The sequence below is a fragment of the Thermobia domestica genome, chromosome 10, assembly GCF_964235325.1.
Source record: "Thermobia domestica chromosome 10, izTheDome1.hap1.1, whole genome shotgun sequence".
In the NCBI taxonomy this organism is placed as follows: Eukaryota; Metazoa; Arthropoda; class Insecta; order Zygentoma; family Lepismatidae; genus Thermobia; species Thermobia domestica.
This window is the reverse complement of record NC_137463.1, coordinates 74,199,431-74,220,823: the sequence shown is the minus strand read 5'-3', so window position 1 is coordinate 74,220,823 and position 21,393 is coordinate 74,199,431. Positions and strand designations below refer to the sequence as shown.

The following is a 21,393-nucleotide window of genomic DNA, read 5'->3' as shown; positions in this document are numbered from 1 at the left end:
TAAGAAATGATATAAAATGCAATGAGCTGATCAGTACAGTACTGTATACCTACATTTGGGCCACCCTGTATAAATTTTAACTAAAAATATTTTTCTCTCTTTCAAACAAGACTTGTTTCCTTCTCTCTTCATTGGGAGCAGGAAAAATTATAAGAAATACAATTCAGAAATTCTTGATGGCACGTTAAAGTTCTACACAGACCTTAATATAGAGCTTCTGAAAGAGTTAAGTGTTCATTTTTGTAAACATGACTGTGTGTGATATTTTTATCAATGAATAAAAATTTTGTAGAAATTAGACCAGCAATACATCCGTAACAAACATAATCACAGATCACATTAGTAATAATACCCATTAATTAAATTTGCGAAATTGTTTACAATCTAAGCATTTATTTCTTTATTTTATACATTTATGTGTCGTTTATAGTTTGAACAGCGTATCTGTGCATAAGCAATATCCTAAATTCTTTGTATACATGTATCACAATAAAATACATAATCTTCGATCAGTGGGTGTTTTTGTGACCAAGGTACAGTAAATAACATGAATATTACAATACTATGAAGTTCATGTAGTTCAATATCCTGATTTTAGAAGTGATAAAAGATAGCCAGTTTACTGGAATTGTAATTTCACTTCATCATTTCTATTACTATGTGTTGACATTACTTTAATTATTTAAACACTGAAAGATAAAATTGAGTAAAACTTTAGCATATGCCGGCAAAATGGCACATGCACATTATTTTTGACTTCTTACGTGGGAAGTTTCTTACCTTTTAATTCGAGTACTGCTCAGTTTTCTTATGATGGTGGGTTATCACCGAAAATTGTGTGCCTTACTAGGAATTGTGCCCAGGACCACGTGCATAAACGATTTACTTACGCAAAAAAACATTAAACAAACATAAGAAAATCAAAAAAGCAAACGTCAGTGAAGGTTGTTCATTGTTAATTTTGTGCCTATACTGTTATCTATAAATCATTAATAATGATTGTTTGAGTAATAAATGGTTGTTAGAACTCCAAGATAGATACTTGATTATATATTTCATTCCAGCCTAGTTTCAATTGTGCACACACACAATTATCCATGTACTTCGGTTTAGAGCGAAAGACATTTATTCATTCTACATGTCACTTATCATTCGGATCACAAAACCATACACCAAGGGAACAACAAATCATTTATCACTAAAAAGAAAAAAGAAAAGCACAAAAGCACTGATGCTACGAGTAACTTACAAAAGCACAACTTAACTCGTAAACAATCAGAAATGACGCAAAATAGTTCCCATTCTGCAATACTTGCTAAATAATTAGTTTTCTTCGTTTTCGACACTCAGCTTCTCCAAACTCGTTGGGTGTAAGAATCATGCCACTTTCACAATTATCCGACCTTCCCAAACGAAGACATTTGTGTTGTCCATAACGCTGGGCGTAGTTTGGAGGACAAGGACGCTTCGTGCAAACGGCTTTCGCGTTTGACTGATCAATTATAAACCATTCGCTTGCACTTGAACAAGGTCCTTGTGTGCCGAACTTGAAACAATAGTTACCCAATAGTTTATACAGTTCCGGGCAATAACCGTCCGTTGGTGGAATTACTGCTGGTTCTTCAATTTCTTCATCAATTTCTTCTTTTTCCGAGTCCGGAATACATTCAACTTTGCCATATTTCTGTACCAAAGTGGTTCCTTTTGGGCAGTATGAAGTTGAAAAAAAATCTTTGCATCGTCCGTCTAGAAGAGATGATGGTAATCCCTTAATACACTGAAACTTCAATTGTAAAGTTGTTCGCACTGCTGAATTGAGAAGTCCTAAAGTATCACCTACCAGTCTGAATACTCCCATTGAAGGAGGTATAAACAGTGGAAGCAACAAGAGCAGACAATATATCTTCATGATGAAGTTAATAAAATGAAAACTGATGCCAGAAACACTTTTGACTGACTGAGAAAAGCAATCGTATCCTTGATTTTTTTATAGTATAGCAGGAAATGTATACTTCCTGCGTCTGAGGAAATTAATTTTAGATTTGTCGCTCGCAAACTGTTATCTTCAAATAATAGGAAGCCAAACCAACAGAAAAAACGTTGCGATTGTATATATATCTTAAAACTGAATTCTGAAAGATTTTGCTTGTAGTCTAACTATGCTTTTGTAATTACTAAAAGAATATCTCGATTGATTAAAAATATAACCCGAAAGTTTGTTGGCTGTGTACGTTGTACAGTGTACTAGCAGAATACCCGTTCTTTGCACGGAGAGAATATATTTTATTTTGGACATAAAGTATAATGGGAGCTGAATTTTGATTTAAACGGCAACAGAAGTGTCACTGTTCGTCTTAGCGACCCCAAAAGCTATGGATTCGACACTAATATCGGTCATTTTTGATCATTTGTAAATACCTCCTCCTTCCCCTCCCCTAAGTTGCTTCGTCAAAGTGAAATGATAAAAAGCATCTCACACTCAAACCTCAACTGTGTGACAAATTTGATCGAGATCGAACTCATGGTTGGAGAGTTATTAAGTTTTATTTATTTTTCTATGTCCCCCCCCCCCCCTCTTCTCCTACGTTGTATCGTCAAAGTGAAATGATAACATCGCTCTCAGGCCCGAACCTCATCTATGTTGAAACTTTGATCGAGATCGGTCGGATGGTTCAAGATTTATTAAGCAGGGTCTGTTGGTCACGAAACTCACGAAATCAGAAAACGGTCATGAAAATCAAAAAATTTAACTTTCGGGTCACGATTATTTTTATCTTTACAAATATAAGTACAGACTGGAATATTTTTTATATATACATAAAACGTCAAAATTCACCACCAGAAATGTATATGATCAGCTTTAGACGCTTCCAAATAGCAAGCAAAGCCAGCTTCTATCACATACATGAAAATTCGGCGTAATTCGCACCCAAATTCGTTCTTGAGAATGTTACGAAATTTTATGGTTTGCTAAAGAAAAGGTTACGAAATTTCGTTTTGGAATTTTAATAGACACCCTGTTAAGTCACAAACATAGTGACTTTCATTTATATATATATATTTATGAATAAGTTTACTATTTCTTACATTGATCAAGATAGTTTTCGTCTATTTGATTTTTGTGTAAAAAAAAAAAAAAAAAAAAAAAAAAAAATCATTCAGAATAATAATATAGGGCTATATCATACGCCAGGGCACAAAATTTCAAAGTCAGACGCACTCGCCAATCCAAAAATGATGGTCGCCAGTATATCTCACATACAAATTACGAGAGCTCCCAGCACGGCCTTTGGTTTGACAAAGAAAGAAATTGCAACAGGGCATAAAATTTTAAAAGCAGACACTTGGATTCAGGATAAATCAAGTTTGAATTGGACAATTCATATACATATTAAAAATATCTTATCTTAAGACTTCTCGTTTGTGTAACTGTCTCTGCACTAAAGTACCAGGTGTCGATCAAAGTCCTTAAGTGAAGAGACATTGATGGAAATTTTCAACAAATCATTCAGTGTGTCTGTCTTCAGTGAATTACGGTAGATACTGTAAGCAGTCTTAACTATGTTGAAACTGCTGCAGCCTCTCTCCCATGAAGCAGTACTTACAGGTAATACAGGGGTGCCCACAAGGGGGGGGCTATGACGCAAACTGCGTCATTGAAATATTTGGGGGGGTTAAAAATCTATATAAATATGTTTGAGGGGGTGTAAAAATTAATCGAAAAGTTTTTTTTTTCATGGAAGAACACCTACGGATAGACAATTGAGGGAGATGCGTCATGGACATGAGGGGGGGTGGGCACCACTGGGTAATACTGCACAAAATGTGACAATTGGAAGCAAATTTAGGAATCTCATAATGAAGTTTTCACTGTAAACCTTTTTCAGTGTCTGATTCAACATCATTGAAGAAAACGAAAGTTTGTATTCTGCCCACTCTGCTAAGACAAGGTCCACTTTTTCACTGGATAAATCTGGTTGCAAGTACTTAAAAATTACTTCTATTTCTTCCACACCAAATCCAAAAAATTACTTTTATTTCTTCCCCACCAAATCCAAGGATTTTTCCTTTAGGAAGCCAACCCAAAGTGTCAAATATATGAAGGGACAAAACTACCTCCGATGATACAAATTTCAACCGTTTTGTCATGTACATTTTTGCATTATTGATTAACTTTCGCCTTATATTCTGGAACTCCTGCCTGTGAGTTTAGGCAGAAACCATTCGTACTGAACACTAGTCGCCAATGGCGATCTTGCGACTGGAAATTTTGCGCCCTGTCATACGCGATTGATAAAGCTCATCCGATCGTGATCAAACTTGGCGTGGTGGTAGAACTTGACGAGGCTTGTACGCATGTGAAATATTAAATATGAAATACTGCAACAAGTACGAATATTATTATTTTTTAATAATATATCGTCATTGATATTGCCGATGTTTTAGTCAAGTTTTCAGGACAGAAAAAAAAAAAAAAAAAAAACAAGCCCTAAGTCTTTTGACTTGCTGTATGCCATTTTGGAAATGATTCTTTTGCTGTTGATGCGATGTCTTTCAGACAGTTGCTACTGGCATTTTTGATTATAAAATTATAAAAACTGGACACATAATAGTTTTTTTTTTGACATACGAGATATAGCCTTATCAACGACAATGTATGAAATGATATATATGTATATATAGGGTGGGACAAAATAAGTGTTACAAGACAATAACTAGCGAACTATACATCAAATAAGAAAAATATTAAGAGTCAGTGTACAATACAGAGGGACCTTAAAAATAAGTCAAACACGAGGTTCCCCCGCCTCCCATTTTGGGAGGAGAGGGGTGTACGTGAAATTTTCAAATGGGAACATAGGTCGAGTGATACCTCGTTCTAAAGAGCTTAAAAAATTGAACAATTTTTGTGGGAGACAATTTTTGATATGAGGCACAGTTTTCAAGATGGCCCTTAAAAATGGTCCTGTATCAGATAAAATTTTCAGTACTTATAAATCAGAAACAGCTGAGTAGAAAACGGCGAAACAAAAAATGAAAAAGTAAAAAGACATAGGCAACGTGGAATGGTATTGCTGCGGTGTCCCCAGGGCCCCCATCATAGGGCCCCGGGACAAACTTGAAAATTTCAAATGGGTATATAGATTGAGTGATACCTTGTTTGATAGATCGTGGAAAGCCAAACAGCTTAGTACAAAATTTGTTTTGATTTCGGGCAAGCCTGTTTCAAAATGGCCACTGAAAATTGTTCCACATTCAGATACAAGGCGCAGTGTTCAAATTGAGTGTTACACGCCAATATCCCGCGCACTATGCATCCAATAAGAAAAGTATTAAGGGTGAATGTACAATACAGACGGCCTAAAATACGGGTTAAACACGAGGTTCCTCCGCCCCCCATTTTGGAGGGAGGGGTGTACGTGGAATTTTCAAATGGCAACATAGGGCGAGTGATACCTTCTTTGATAGATCGTGAAATTGCAAACAGCTTAGTGCAAAATTAGGACCTCGTGTTTGACCTATTTTTTAGGCCTCTCTATATTGTTCATTGACTTTTAATATATTTCTTGATTGATTTGAGTTGAGTTAATTTTAATTTAACGTCCCTTTCAGCAGCGAGGCTTTATGAGACGTGGACCTACTGATTAACGTAGAATCTGAAACACATGAGATCCCGCCGGGAATCGAACCCGGAGCCCCCACACCAAAGGCGCGTACGCTAACAACATATTTCTTATTTGATGCATAGTTCGCTGGATATTGGCTTGTAACACTCAGTTTGAACCATGCGCTTCGTATCTGAATGGGGAACCATTTTCAGCGGCTATTTTAGAACAGGCATGCCCGAAATCAAAACAAATTCCCATTTGAAATTTTCAGGTTGGTGCCGGAGCTCCATGATGGGGCCCTGGGACACCGCAACAATACCATTCCACGTTGCCTATGTCTTTTTCCTTTTTCATTTTTTGTTTCACCGTTTTCTACTCAGCCGTTTCTGATTTATAAGTACTGGAAATGTTCTCTGATACAGGACCAATTTTGGGGCCATTTTGAAAATGGCACAGCGTTCACCTCCGGTGCTTGAAGTCCCTGGTTCGATCCCAGCTCGCGCTGTGTGGACTTTGTAGTGGACAAACACCGTGCTCGTGAGTTTTCTTGGGGTTCTCCCGTTTCCTCCCACTTTCTTCATTCCACCATTTCATCCATTTCTCATAATCACCGTCTCCTTTAGTATAACCGGCATAACCGTGGGACGTAAGACTTAAAGATTTCATTTCATCTTGAAAACTGCCTCATATCAAAAATTGTCTCCTACAAAAATTGTTCAATTTTTTAAGCTCTTTCGAACGAGGTATCACTCGACCTATGTTCCCATTTGAAAATTTCACGTACACACCCCTTCACCCAAAATGGAGGCGGGGGAACCTCGTGTTTGACTCATTTTTAGGCCCCTCTGTATTGTACATTGGCTCTTAAATTTTTTCTTATTTGATATATAGTTCGCGAGATATTGTCTAGTAACACTTATTTTGACTCATGCTGTATAAATAATATTTGGGCGCCCACGTACCACAGTACATATTCTACGGGCCAAAATAAAGCAAAAATGTTATATGATGGTATGCCTTCCGAAGCCTCCTTCAGCCGCTATGGGGAATTAAAATTTTACAATATGACAACGTTGCAGATTAACTTGGAGTCATTAGCATTACTTTTAGTGATGGGCAAATTCCCGGGAAAATATTTTTCGGGAATATTCCCAAAAGTGGAATATTCCGGGAAAGTATGTACAAACACTAAGAAAATTGCATTCTATTATTATATTATGATTTCAAAATAAAATTCGTCTTTTTATCACAGTATATTTATTGCGGTTGTCTCCAAAGGATTCTTTAAAATGTATATTCTGAACGGTATTATGTTATTTTATTATTATTTTATTATAGTCCATTTAGAGAGTACGCATAAATGTATATTTACTTACAATATGTTTTATGCGAGTAAAAAGAACATTTGGTATATAGAAAGTCCACATACTTCTACATCATTAAATAGTTTAAATTTATATGTAAGTGGAATTTCTAAACTTGACCGTACTACTGATATTGTAAAGATATTATTTTTTTTTAATGTTATAAACAAATTAGGTGGTAACTGCCAGAAAACATAACGTAGTCTGTCGAAAAATTCGTAAGGTTGCCAGTGTATGGGATGGCATATATGCAGCATGTTGATTTGAGGTAAACTGTGCTTTGGTAAACCTTTAACTGTGCTGGTAAAAAAAAAAAAAAAAAAAAAAAAAATCACGTTTGTCTGCTGGAGGGGTTGCACACAATCATGGTCGCATAAAGCATCACATGCACAAGCACATTACAAATTGAAATTACGTTGGACAACAGAAACATCTGCCAACAACAAGAGAATGTACCTTGCAGAAAAGAGGCCAAGGGGTATTTAAATACCGCACCAGCACAGTTAATGGTTGTATTATTTTCTTATTGTGTACTATTAAATCTCTAATTTAAGAAGACAGGCTACTAGATTATGTTGAAGTTGCAATTTGTACGGATGCCACTTGCTTTTTTGTAAGATACGTCTGATGGATGTTCGGCTGACACCACATTCTATAGACAGACGACGGGTACTGCAGTGTGGTGATGTAGCAAATGATGCCAGCACTGCTACTGATGGGGCTTCACCTGTTTTGGTCGTGGGTCTTCCACACCTGGGTTTATCTGCTATGGAACCAGTATCCATGAACTTCTGGAAGAGTTGGGCAGCACTAACATGGGACACAGGATGTCGATCTGGGTGCCTGGCATTGAATTCAGCTGCTACAGCCCTTGAACCCCTTCCTCCCCATGCCTTGATCAACTCCTTCCTCTCTGCTGTTGTTAGCGGCATAATTATTCACCTGCAACAACAGAAACAGTACGGTAAAATTAGCAGTTTGAAATGCCTGTAACTTTTGAACACATTAAGATATCGACAAACCGATTTCACCATGGTGTTTGTCTTTAAATTCTAGCCTAAAATGATGTGCCGCATGATCATGTACCCATTTAAAAATCTTGACGCGAATTCAAGATGGCGGCTTTCAAAATGGCGGCTTTCAAAATGGCGCCATCTTGGTCACCTTCACAATTCGACTACCCCTCGGCCTACTATGTTACTACATGGTTGTTGTTCACTATTTTCCACGAACACGGACTTTACAAGGGGTGGTAAGGGACTTATGGGACACCCTGTGTATATATATATATTGTATATATATATAATATGCAGGCTATTAGTTTCTGAGTTACGAATCCTCGAAATTGTGGTTTATACTTAAAAATTTCACAACAAAAAATGTCCCTAATTGCTGTTTAGAGCAGAAATATATTATCTAATGTTGACCAAACATGGCATGATGACAGACCTTGAAAGGTTAGTACGCATATGAAATACGAACAGAAGTACCTGTTCTTCGCGCGGTTAGAATAAGGTGTAATAAATATAATCGTAAAATCGGGAATTTGAATATTATAGAAATTGTCCTCTTTTCTATAAGAATAATTTCAAAAAAAAAAAAAAAAAAAAAAAAAAAAAACTGCAACGCTCATTTCAAATTAATTCCATATATTCTGCTTAACCGAATCCTAAACACGTGTTCAGTTATTTTTAATGTGACATTTATGGCAAATATTCCTAACTTCATAGGAACATTCTTTTGCTTGAAAAAAAAAAAAAAAAACTTACTTTGGATATATTTCCCCAAAAAAAAAAAAAAATCCTTATCCCTTGCTTTTGAGACAAAATGAGGTTTTTAATTCTAAATCACGCCTCCACTGAACCGCGCTTGACGCACTGCAGTCAATTGGGTACTATAGTTAAAACTATCCAGAAATGATAAATACATGTATTTTTAAATAGAGAAAGTCACATGTTTCTGTCACTAAGACTATTTTCTTCCCATCAGGGAAACTCTAACAAGGATTCCTGATGCGTTCTTGCTTTGGGCTAACGATAGCACAGAATAAAGTATTGTGATCGTGAAAGAAAAAAAGTTCGATATTTCAGCGGATTTACACATTTCTTGGTGCCTACATGCCAAAAAGTTATTTTTGAATGTCCTGCCCGCTCTTTGTTTAGATGACTGTACATATGCGCACCAAATTTTAAACTTAAAGTAGGATTTCCAGTGTTTTTCGGATTTTCTGTCTACTCTCCAAAATAAGCGAAGAAATCCAAAAATTACTATTTTCTTGAAAACGTCTCTAGCTTTTTTTTTTTTTTTTTTTTTTTAATATTTCGTAAGTCAATATTTCTTTAACAACCCTATAAGTCACTTCTCTGGGAAAAGCCAAAATGGGATTTTTTGGCGGAGACTTTCCTTCGGACAATTTTGATCGTATTTCATTAATACTCGTATAATATAGAATGAGTCACTTCTGTTTAAAAAAAAAAAATCCACAAGGGATAGTTAATCTTGGGGTGATATTTTTCTCAAAAACTATTTAATAGCCGATTTTGTTCACATTTCATAAACCAATAGTTCATTAAACAATCTTACAATATGGAGTAATTTATTTTCAAAAATAAACTCAAAGGATAGTTTACTTTGGAGGTGAGTTTTTTCGGTATATTTTCTCAAATAGGCGATTTTGTTCATATTTTATAAATATTTCATTAGCAATCCGCCAACATAGCATAAGTTACTTCTTTTGAAGAATTTACACAATTTAGCATGTATTCTTGAGAGTGAGATTATTTATTTATTTATTGTTCTGTGTTTTATTCTGGTAATTTTCTCTAAAGTCGCTTTATTGAGATTCTTGGTATTTTGTGAATAAATATTTCATTATTTTTCTGAGAAACCAAGAAAGAATGTGCAACCCATAGGGTGAGTTTTGTCCGAACGGATTTTTTTTAAGGTTATTATAAGTTCGTTCATATTTTAAAAATGTTTCAGTAATGACTGCAGTATGACATGATTAAATTTAAGGGGACCGTGGTGACGCAGTGGTAGAGCGCTCACCTCTGGTGCGAGAGGTTCCTGGTTCGATCCTCGCTCAACCCAAGTGAACTTCGTGACTTCCGTGTGCGTGGGTTTTCTCGGGATTCTCTCGTTTCCTCCCACTTTCTTCATTCCACCATTCCATTCATTTCTCATCATCAGCGTCTCCTTTAGTCTAGCCGGCATAAACGTGGGACATAAAAGTTAAAGATTTCATTTCCATTTTTTCATATTTGAAGGAAACTTGAACAAAATATAAAGCCAACTTCTTTGGTTCGATCCCAGCTCGCTCAAAGTGACCTTTAACATAACCTAGATTACACCTAGATGGTGTTAACTTTTTGATGGACAAACACCATTCGCGTGGGTTTTCTCGGAGTTTTCGATTTCCTTTCACTTCCTCATTCCACCATTTCATTCATTACCATCATCGTCTCTTTTAGCCTCGGTCATAAACATGGGGCGTTAAACTCAAAATAAATAAATAAATAAATAAAGCGTGCACTTATTCCGGTTAGCGTGCACTGCTTATTTTTCAGATCATACATAATAACTTGCTCCTATATATTTGTCCTTTTAAATTCTTAGTTGCAGTGCTACATATCAAAATATAATAGCTATAGGTGCGAGCAAGTTGTTTTAAGGAAAGTCGTTCAGTTCCCTTTTAACCATAAGTAGCTATACAGTTGTAATAATAATAATAATAATAATAATAATAATAATAATAATAATAATAATAATAATCACCTGTTTTAAAATGACATTCTCATAACCGTACGTATATCAATTCTGTATTTTTATGCGAAATAAAGTTTCTAAGTAGTCTAACACAATACTTTTTTTTTCTGACAAGTTTTTCATATTAAAATGTTGCCACATTAAGATGATCTTGTTGTGGATAGGGATATATTAATAATTCGTTGTGCGTAAAGTGTATATGTGACGTTGTAAATAAAGATCCTTTATTCATATCTTTACAAACTAGAAAATAACACACGAAAAACAAAAGTAAAGTGTCACCATTTTATCAGTAGGTACACTTCTGGGTTTTCAGGAAGAAATAACACTAATGAAACCCATCACAAATTAACAACACTATAATATAACAAGCCAGTACTGGAAATGAAAGCAGAAATAGTATAAAGTAACATTTCATGATACCATTCTTGCGTCACGGTGTCTGACACTCTGCTTCTCCGTATTCGTTCACTGCGAGAATCATGTTACTTTCACATTCTTCTGACTTTCCCAAAGGAATACACTCCACTTGACCAAAAAGTTGTGCTTCATTTGGAGGACACGGTCGAACTTTACAAATAGGACTTGTAGTTATTTCGTCAAGTACAAACCACTCGTTTTCATTTTCACACGGTCCTTGTGTAGCTAATTTGTAACAGTAGAAATCTTTCCACAGAAAATACATTTTCAGGCATTTACCTTCCGTTGGTGGGACTCTTTCGTCTGATGGGTTATTAGCTTTTTCAGTTGTTGGAAACTGATTGTCTGGTGGAATATATGGTATGTCGATTGGTGGTAACGGTGGTAGAGGGGGATTGGGAATATTCACAGTTCCACTGTTGTGAGCATCTGAATGTGGAACACAACTAGTTTTCCCATTTTTCTGTACCAGGTACTCTCCGCTAGGGCAGTACGATGCTGATAGAAGCTGTACGCATCGTCCATTTATAAGAGAGGATGGAAGTCCCTTGAGGCACTGGAATGTCTCACCGGCTATAGTTCTCACTCCTGAAGTTAAAAGTCCAAAGGTATCACCTAGTAATCGAAACACTCCTGTTGCAGGAGCAATAAATAGTGGAAGTAAAAAGAGCAAAAAGTATATCTTCATAATGATGAATTTAAGACGCAGAACTTCAGTAAGATTTCTGTACTGATGGCTGGGTTAACACAAACTATGATGTGGTCGTATAACTATTCCTGTAATATATCAACGTCCGGAGATATCAGCTTCCTGTTGTTGAAACCTTGACTTCCTCAACTTGGTATTATCCTTGAAATAAATTCGTATCAAAAGGTATCTGTTGAAAATCTGGAAAATACTCATTGAAATTAACTGTATCTAAACAAAATTTCTTTTATTCTCACTTTAATTTATAAGAAAATTGTTCATCTACCTGTATTTAAAAGAAAGAAAGAAGGGGATAGTTTATATTTATCAAGTTAGAAACTGGAAGTATGTTAGGTTCCTACAGTCCCCTTCATCTATTTCTGCGAACGAGTAACTCCTGATAATTGAACTTTCAGTTTTTGCCTTTGCTTTGGGTGACTCGGGTTATATTCCCTTGAAAGACATACATTGCTTCGGATCCGACTTTAAATTGTTTTGTCTCTCATATAGTTAGAGGTCTTCACGGAAGTGGGTATCCGTGCCAATATAGCCTTATTTTTAGTTTCGTTGCGAATGGCGGATACTCGTGCAAGGACAGCATTTTCATTACTATTATTCTAAACATTGTTAATTGTAGACATCGTACACTATTGTATTCTTAGGTTTTTGAAGCAGATAACGACCAAATCAAAATTGTATTTCGCTGGATTTTCTTTCTTTTTTTTTTTTTCTTTGTTCTCAAAAGTCTAATAAATATTAAGAAAAATGAAGTAGTAATGTGATTTTATGCAAGTTTGTTTGGTGTGCTTATTCTTGTGTCTAAAAGGCATTTTATCTTCATTTCACTTTTTCGTTCCAAACAAAAACGCTTGTAAGTAATATATATATTTGCTCTGAATTAAGTGACAAATATGGCATTACCAACTTGGCAGTTTTCTTGTCTTTAGTCTGGATTTCTGGAGACTTTAAATATGAATTTGTTTTTCATTAATTTCGTAGTTTGTTTCTGCATGAATTTGATTCCGTTGTATTTAATACAATTGACTTAAAATACGAATATAAAAAAGTTTATCCTGATGTAGGATTTGCCAAAATATAAACAGAATATCGAGTTGTTTGAAAAGTATTGAACCTTTTGTGCACGAGATGGCGGTAGTTTTTCAAATCACAAGATGTATGAGTCGCAGCGGGTCAAGCCTAACGCCATTTTACAGTTAAAGCTAGAGCTAGTAGATATGCAAAATGTGTTGGAATCCTGTAATCAGATTTAAGAAATTGCGCCGTGAATTTTCCACAAAATTGCGCTGCACTTTATAACTATCCATAAAGGCGCAAATGCTGCGCAGAATCATAAAGAAATTTGTGCTTTCTATGGTCAAGATGTGTTATCAAAAGCAACAGCCAAATGATGGTTCAGTCGCTTTCGTTCTGGAAATTCCGATGTCCAATATGCTCTTTGTAGTGGATGACCAATTACAGCAAAAGTGAATAATATCCTGGCAAAAGTTGAGCAAGACTGGCTTGTAAGCAGTCATGATATCGTCAATGACCTCAATGTCCATCACCAAACAACGTTAAATCATTTGGAGAAAGCTGGCTGAAAAAGAAGCTCGACGATCGGATGGGACATAATCTGAAAAAGAAATAATCCTCAATCGAATTTCTATCTGCGAATCTCCACTTGAAACAACAAACTCGATCCATTTCTGACGCGATTAATCACGAGTGATGAAAAGTAGATAATCTACAACAACGATCTGCGGGGAAAAATCGTGATCGAGACGAGAAGAAACTAGGTGACAAAGCCCACACTGACACTCAGAAAGGTGAGGCTGTGCATTTAGAAGGGTTGCAAGAGCATCGTGCATCACGAGCTGCTGTCACCGGGCAGAACATTAGACTCGGTCCTGTACTGTCGACAATTGGCGCGAGTGCACTTAAAAATCAATACAAACTACCGGAGCTGGCCAACAGAAAGGATATCGTATACCACGCTCACAATCCTAGACAGCATACACCGTCAGAAATTGAGAAAACTTGACTGTTTTGATGCATCCACTGTATAGCCCGGACCTGGCATCGTCATTTGTTTGTCTCTGTAGAACTCCCTAAATGGTGCCAAATTAGTTTTAAATGAAACCTGTAAAAACTACGTGTCACTTTTTTTCCCACTAAGTTCTGTAGCGAGGTGATTATGCTGTTGCCGAGAAAACGACAAATTAGCTACCAAAATGATGCATATGTGATTTCATGACATTTGTTTCAAATAATGATAAATGTATTCCCAATTTCGACCTTCAAAGAGTCAATACTTTTTAGACAACCTGATACCCACAATTGTTATGTTAGAAACTATTTTTGAAATCATAATTGTTGTAGAAAAAAGAAACAAGTTATGTATCTTGTCTCATTTTCTGCGTATCCGGATCCAGAGACAGATCAAGATGCTTTGTATGCGGCACGGATGCAGATACAATATTTTGTATCGGGGCAGATCTTAGCGTATAGCCTTGGAGCTGAAAATAAATGTCAAAATCAAACAAATAATCATTTTTTTATTTATCCTTCAGTTCGGGTATATGACACCAAAACACTACCGAAACCGGAATTTTCAATCAAGTACTATATTACTTCTGATTAGATTATTTTCTTAACTCTTTCTTAAGTAGGCAAGCGTAGATACACAATTAGCATTCTTTTTTTTTTACGCAATTGAGAATTCCCAGTTCGAATCTCGCAGCCGGATATCGTGACCAGTTTTCCCACATTTCCCTCAGTCCGATCAGGCAAATGCTAGAATAGTTTGTTTAAGCGTCCATATCCTGGCCAAATTTCTTTAAAAAATAAAATGTATTTTCAGTATTTCCAGTACAGAATTATTCAAAAGCTTGGGTAATACATAATGAAATAATAATGGGGGAAATTATAGGCCGTGTAAATTATACATACTGCTTGGAAATAAAGAATATACGTGCTTATACATAGAATAATATTATTTGTCTAATTGTTTCAGACTATTGTAAATAAGTTTTTAAAGAAATAGATTTTTTTTCAATAATTAACTTCAATGCATAATATACGTATGTGAACAGTTTTCTCATAGAATTTCATAGAGACCTCCATTTTCTCTGAATTTATCATTTCATCCATTATTTTATTATTCTCACGACACAAAGCCCATCCATTCCTATATTACAGTAAAATCAGCATTTCATTTTCGTAGTGTAACGATATATAAGACGTTTTGGGTAGTAAAGGCGAACTCAACGAAAGAGCTGCTAGTGCAGTCGGAGGTGTTCTGAGTAGTATCACCTAACTGATGTATGACAGTCAGTTCGTGTACCTATATGAATGGACTTGTCATTCGTCTTTCCCTTTTGAAAAAAAAAAAAAAAAAAAGGATAGTTTCGAAATAAATAGAGATACTTCGATCGTTCAGAGTGCACTACCAAGAGGAATTTCAGTTATTATGCCTTGGTTGAGTTTGCTTTTTTACTCCTATAATGCCTCATATGATTTATAGTTTATATCTCCTGTACTTACACTCGTACGTAGTCTTGCAATTAGTTTCCAGATCTTAACGCCTTTCCCCGTAGGGTTTGACTTTTTGATTGGAGTTCGACATCAAGGGCGGAACTTAGTGCATATACTGGGATTCGAACCACTACTCGGTTTTATATTAGTGGTGGGCGCAACACAGGTTTTTGAAAACTTTCAAAAATGAGATTTTCCAAAACCGGTTTTCGTTTTAAAACGGGTCAGGTTTTGTATCAAAAGTCTGTTTCAGTTTTAAAACCGGTTCGATTTTCTGTCAAAACTATTTTCCTTCTTTGTTAATTTGTTTGGAAACCAGTACTACAAGAGCAAGAACAGACATCGGCTTCGGCGAAAATTACACTGGTTTCAATAAAAACCCAAAACTGTTTTGGAGAAACCTGAAAAAAAAAAATATTGGTTTAAACTGAACAGGTTTCTGAAGAATATCGAAACCCATTTCTGTGAAAAATCGAACTAGTTTTGAGAAGATCGAAAGCGAGTTCGGTGAGAAAACCAGTTGGTTTTGAAGAAAACCGAAAAGTCAATTTTTCAGTTTTTTTTTTTTTTTTTTTTTCTTGGAACCGGTTTCAGGTTTCTATCAATACCGGTTCTTTTCCATCCTTAGAAGCAAGTATCCTACCCGGCATCAAGTTTGGGATCACACATACAGAAAGTGCATGTTGAGTCATTCGAGTACAAAGACCATGGGATGGTTTTGTATAATATATTTCGCTTTAGGAAAACTCGTCATTGAAATGTGAATATATAAAAAGAAATCCTCAGACTGTGTTCCTTCACTTACCGGAAACAATGGAGAGAGATTAGTTGAGAGATGAATTTTCAAATATACGAGCGCTCATTTATTAAAGTCCCCCGTCTCCCCTTTCTTTTAGGATGTCATGCTATTAGTTCCGAAGGGCTGCGTTTGGAGGGGGGGAGATGGTAGTTTCTTAATTTTGGCACGCCGCTCCAGTTTCATTTACTTTCCCGGTTGCCCGAGGTGCCCGTTTTGAAAAGATCAGGTGAACTTCAGAGCCATATTGGAACGAGTAAGAAAAAAATCTCGCCTGGTTCGCAGGTAAACGCCTTACCAACTACACGACAACGGATGTTCGTATGTATAATATTATGTTTCGTGTACGAAGTAATCCCGCAAAAGAGAGTTGAGGCAGCACTAAGGTAAGCACGAGTGTAGACAACAAACTGAGAGTATGTGAGTAAGCGCCCACCATACCTCGTCGATATCAAAGGGTGCAACATAACTGGGTATAAACTGGGTGCAGCATTACTGGGTATAAAGGAGGTTGCATGGTTGGCCCACTGGAAGGCGACTTCTCGTACTACGAAATTAGTACGGTCATGTGTTCACGAAAGTAATGCGTGTTTCGAAGCAGTTAACAGAAGAAAACAGTACACGGTGGCTATAGGAAAGTGGAATCTGCAATTTGATCTCGGGATGATAGGCATCTTTTCCTCACATAAGATTCACTAGTCTGAAATTCTTACCATTAAAATTTCAATTTATGTGTAAATTAAAATATATTCTCAAACTCAGGTAGGCAATTGCCCGCTTGCTTTCCCGTTTTGTGCGTAGCCCCCGAAACAAAAACCTAAATACGCCACTGAGTGTTGCCCACGATATTTGGGAAATTTCTCGTCTCGTAGACAACGCTATTTGCACCAGGGGTCTACCCGGTCTGAACTCCCTCAAATCAGACATTTGTGCACTTTCTTAACAGAGAAATGCTCGATTTATAATACATTTGTACTCCTTTTCTGTTAAAAATAATAGTTTTTTTTTTTTTTTAATTGAATCGGTAAGTAGAAAAAAGAGAAGATTCCTCTTCACGTTACTTTTGAAAAACGAAAAGTAAAACTGCTTATCAGAAATACCATTGCTTACGTTAAAATATTTGTATGTGAGATTTGTAGCGTATGTTAGGACCTTTCGTTTCCCAAAATTCCAAAAACGTAATGGGATTGGATATTTAGTTATACAGAAATTGTTATCGTGGAATGTTATCCTTAATTTTTGGAATGTTCTTTTTCTAGTCATCGATTCAATTCTAAGAATATATTACGTGGCAGCTACTTACCGTTTCTTTCAAGTGTAGAGTGACACCAGTTCAATACCATATTGACGTAGTCTTGTAAATCATCTTTGTGTCGCCCTGGTAGATTTTAATAACTTATACGTATAAGCTATCTTTACTTTCGATATCTTATCAGAAGAATTACTCGCATACTACACTAGCGAGCACTACTACATTTTTAGGCCACATGCTCTTTTAGAAACAGTAAAAAGAAACGATCATACGGAAGTACGTCAGTGTTCGGACTGTACACTCGTAGCATAATTTCATTTGTATTAGTATAATCTACTACATTAAATTTTTTACTGACCTGGGTGTACTAAATGTATTAGTAAGGTAGGTGAGTATTACACTATATGTAGGTAATGCAAATTTGAAACTTGAAAAAAGAATAGAATTGTTAACTTCGTACCCCCCGTAACAAAAATTTGTGGGTGTGCATTTGTAAAAAACTAACACTAATACTCGTATACTAAATGAATATATGAATATATGTTTATTATTATTATTATTATTATTATTATTATTATTATTATTATTATTATTACTACAACTGTATATCTTTTGTTCATTTACGTTAAAAGCTTTTTAGTGCTACTGCATAATCACGTTCAAAATATTTTTCTTTACCTACGGTAATGTCCAATTTAACAGGATTCCGAAAGGATTTCTTTATTACTTTCATAACTAACATACAAATACGGGAAATAGACCATATTCAGTTTAATATGGTAAATTGTTACCTTTCGTTTTGATAACTATTTTTACTCATTTTGGCGTTAAATGCTCGCATGTTGAACAAATATTTTTCAGGTTAATGATTTGAACCAGTACTTCATCTTCTCCAAAATTTATCCTCTCTAAGTTACAGGTCTATTTCCTTATTGTTTCTTCAACGTTGTTTACAATCAGTAGTGCTACGGACACGCGACTGTCATGTGGAAACAATTTGGGAGTAAATAGAATTTCAAGCATCGTAATCCCCGTCAAGTAAAAGGGGTAGAGCGCTCACCTCTGGTGCGTGAGGTCCGTGGTTCGATCCCGTCTTTTACCTAGTAGGCTTTATGATGGACAGATATCGGGAGTGTGGGTTTCCTCGAGGTTCTCCCGTTTCCCCCACCTTTTCATTCCATCATTTCGTTGAGTATCATCATGACCGTATCTCAGTCTGGGTGCATAATTGTGGGACGTTAAACGTGAAATTTAATTTTTCCTGTATGTAAACATTTCGTAAATGTACGCCATATTCATTTTAAATTGCATGCTATTGTATCTTTGAAATGTCATGTATTCGAAATGATGCCTCAGTGGCTAATACAGGTGCTTTCTGTGCACGGAGTCCAGGGATTGATTCGTAGAGAGAGTATTTGGTTCCGATTCAAACACGAGTCATGATTCGGAACTCGCTTTAAGTAGTCGATTCTGTATGATGTAGCTTCAGTGCTGAACAGAGACCTTAATCTCCAATTAGTCAACTAACTAACTAACTAACTCTATGGCCTATGGAACTCGGAGGTTTAGTGCCGCGTTCACAAAAGCTCTCCACTGACTTCTATCCTTAGCTAATTGCATCCAGTTCCAATTAGTCAATCTTTATGTAAAAGGTGATGTGAAAGCCTATTAACAAAAAATACTAAAAAACAACCATTGACTTGTAATATCGTCGTATGTAAGCGCATATCAACATAGAACCTCTAAATAAAAAGCACTGGAACTGTGACTGTGCAGCAAAAAAATAAACTTCGGTATCTCCACAAGTGTGCTTCTCAATAACGGGTAAACATCATCATTGCATTATACAATTTAAAATATTATTTGAAAGGCAAAAGAAGGAAAAGTTGTGTGTCACTCAGATTGACCTTGTCTGAAGCATGTGAAGACCAGTGTTGCACGGTGGCTCAGTGACAGAGTGCTCACCTCTTCTGCGAGGGGTACCTGGTTCGATCTTAAGCAATGTGTGTTGGTGGAGAACATCGTGTCCATGTATTTTCTTGGGATTCTCCCGTTTCCTTCCACATTCTCATTCCGCAAGTTCTTCATACTTACCCAATTTCATTAATAATCCACCTCTCTTTCAGCCTACAAATCATAAACGTAAGAAATAAAATTTCAGTTGAAGACCAGACCGTCAAATTGATCGGAGTTTTGAAGAAAATAGATTCGTATTTTTCAGCGATCTAATTAACGTAAATTGCAAAATAATCATGTTCATGTTGTAGTTTGAATGTGTGCATAATTATTTGAAATAGCTGTACAGGTCAGTGGAAATCACAACAACAGATTAATTAGCAATACGACTTTAAAGACAAGTGACGTCAGACGAGTCGTACGTATTATGAGCCAGTTGAAAAGAATTGTTTTTTATAGTCGTTAGAAATTGAGAGGCTGTAATACACGAGTGATATGTCATCTAGTATCCTTGTTCTTGAGAAAATATAATGGTTTTGGAGTTTTCACGTTAATTATTGTGACAGGTTTTCCTTTGCTACACTAGCCGAGTTACAAAATATTACACTTCGACTAGGTGCTCTTAGCCCAAGAAAAAATCTTTCTGGAAAACGAGTTGAGTATACCATGGATATCGAAGAGAATACTGTAATGATCACCCTGTGAATCTAATATTTTCGTTCAAGAAAACATTGCCGCTCTCCTCTCTTTTACAAGCCATAGTCGTGTAAATGTATTGACATAAGATAGAGGGAAGCACAATGCCTTAGTGGTACGGCACCCATTTCTGGTGCTAGAGGTTCGCTATCAGGCCAAATGAGTTTATGGTCAACAACATCGTGTTCGTGTTTTTTTTTTTTTTTGGATTCCCTCATTTCCTTTCACATTTTCATTCCCCCAATTATTTCACAATCAGTCACTTCCATTAATCATTCATTCCTTTAACTTAACGAACATAGCCGTGGAATGTTAGTTTTATTATTATTATTATTATTATTATTATTATTATTTACATAGGAAACTGAATATTTTGATTTCAAGTAAAGATTCCAATTGGCCAAAGACTCAGATCTCTTCAACTCCATTTATAAATTAAGAAAAAAAAACTTCGTTAGAAAAAAAAGTGGATGACCAGTGTCTTTTTTTTTTTCTTTAACGAGACTACATATTTATGACTGTTGCATAGTATAAAATATGTTTACATTGTTAAATTTGCTTGAAATCTTTTTTCTGTTTCATTTACCAAAACGTAAGTTCTTATGTGCCGTGCGTGGAGGCAGCAAGAAATCTCACTTGTTCGTGTTAGTTCGATTTTAACGCTGTCACTTACAATAAGTATGCATATTGAATGATTATTTTTATATCTAATAGTATAGCGTAGAGAAGATTTTAAATAAAATTGAGAGAAACTAATTTCTGTCAAAGCATGTAATGATTTGTCACTTCCACTCTTGAGTCACTCACCTGTACATCAAGTGATATTCATTCTCGTGTAGGTTCCGCTTAGTAACACGGTGTTAAAAGAAGAAAGAAAACACTTCCGGTGATTTTGAGCAAGATAATAACTCTGCGATTGTATGCTTCTGTATTATGACGCAAGACATTAACATTGTCCTTGAATGTCCCGAGGTTAAAAGTAATTCCCATTTAATTATCTGATCTAAGAAATAATATTTCTTCATGATTCTATACATTAAAAATAAAAATAAGCAGTAGTACTTGTAGAGACAAATATATACAATAGACATTCTGTTTTGTCTATCTACATCTTGGAATGTTACTTGGAATTTTTCGTCAAACTGTTTTCGTACTTCACATTAAGAGTATGATTGCTTAATATTGACGTATACGTGCTTTCCATGTGAATAAGGATGTGCCATATGTAAAATACATTGTTTGTTTGCAAATACATACACACACACACACACACACACATATATATATATATATATATATATATATATATATAT

The 21,393-nt window shown here is 35.7% G+C and overlaps 1 protein-coding gene and 1 long non-coding RNA gene across 15 annotated transcripts in view; one reads left to right on the top strand and one right to left on the bottom strand.

Moving 5' to 3' along the window:
- The window catches only part of ATP7 (copper-transporting ATPase 1), a 361,543-nt gene that overhangs the window by 290,757 nt on the left and 49,393 nt on the right, over positions 1-21,393 (top strand). The gene's annotated exons all lie outside the window — the stretch shown is intronic.
- Positions 7,294-21,357, bottom strand: LOC145662017 (uncharacterized). Its single transcript, XR_014126949.1, has 2 exons — positions 20,888-21,357; positions 7,294-7,915 (listed from the first exon to the last, which is right to left on the bottom strand). It is a non-coding gene; the product is annotated as an uncharacterized LOC145662017 (long non-coding RNA).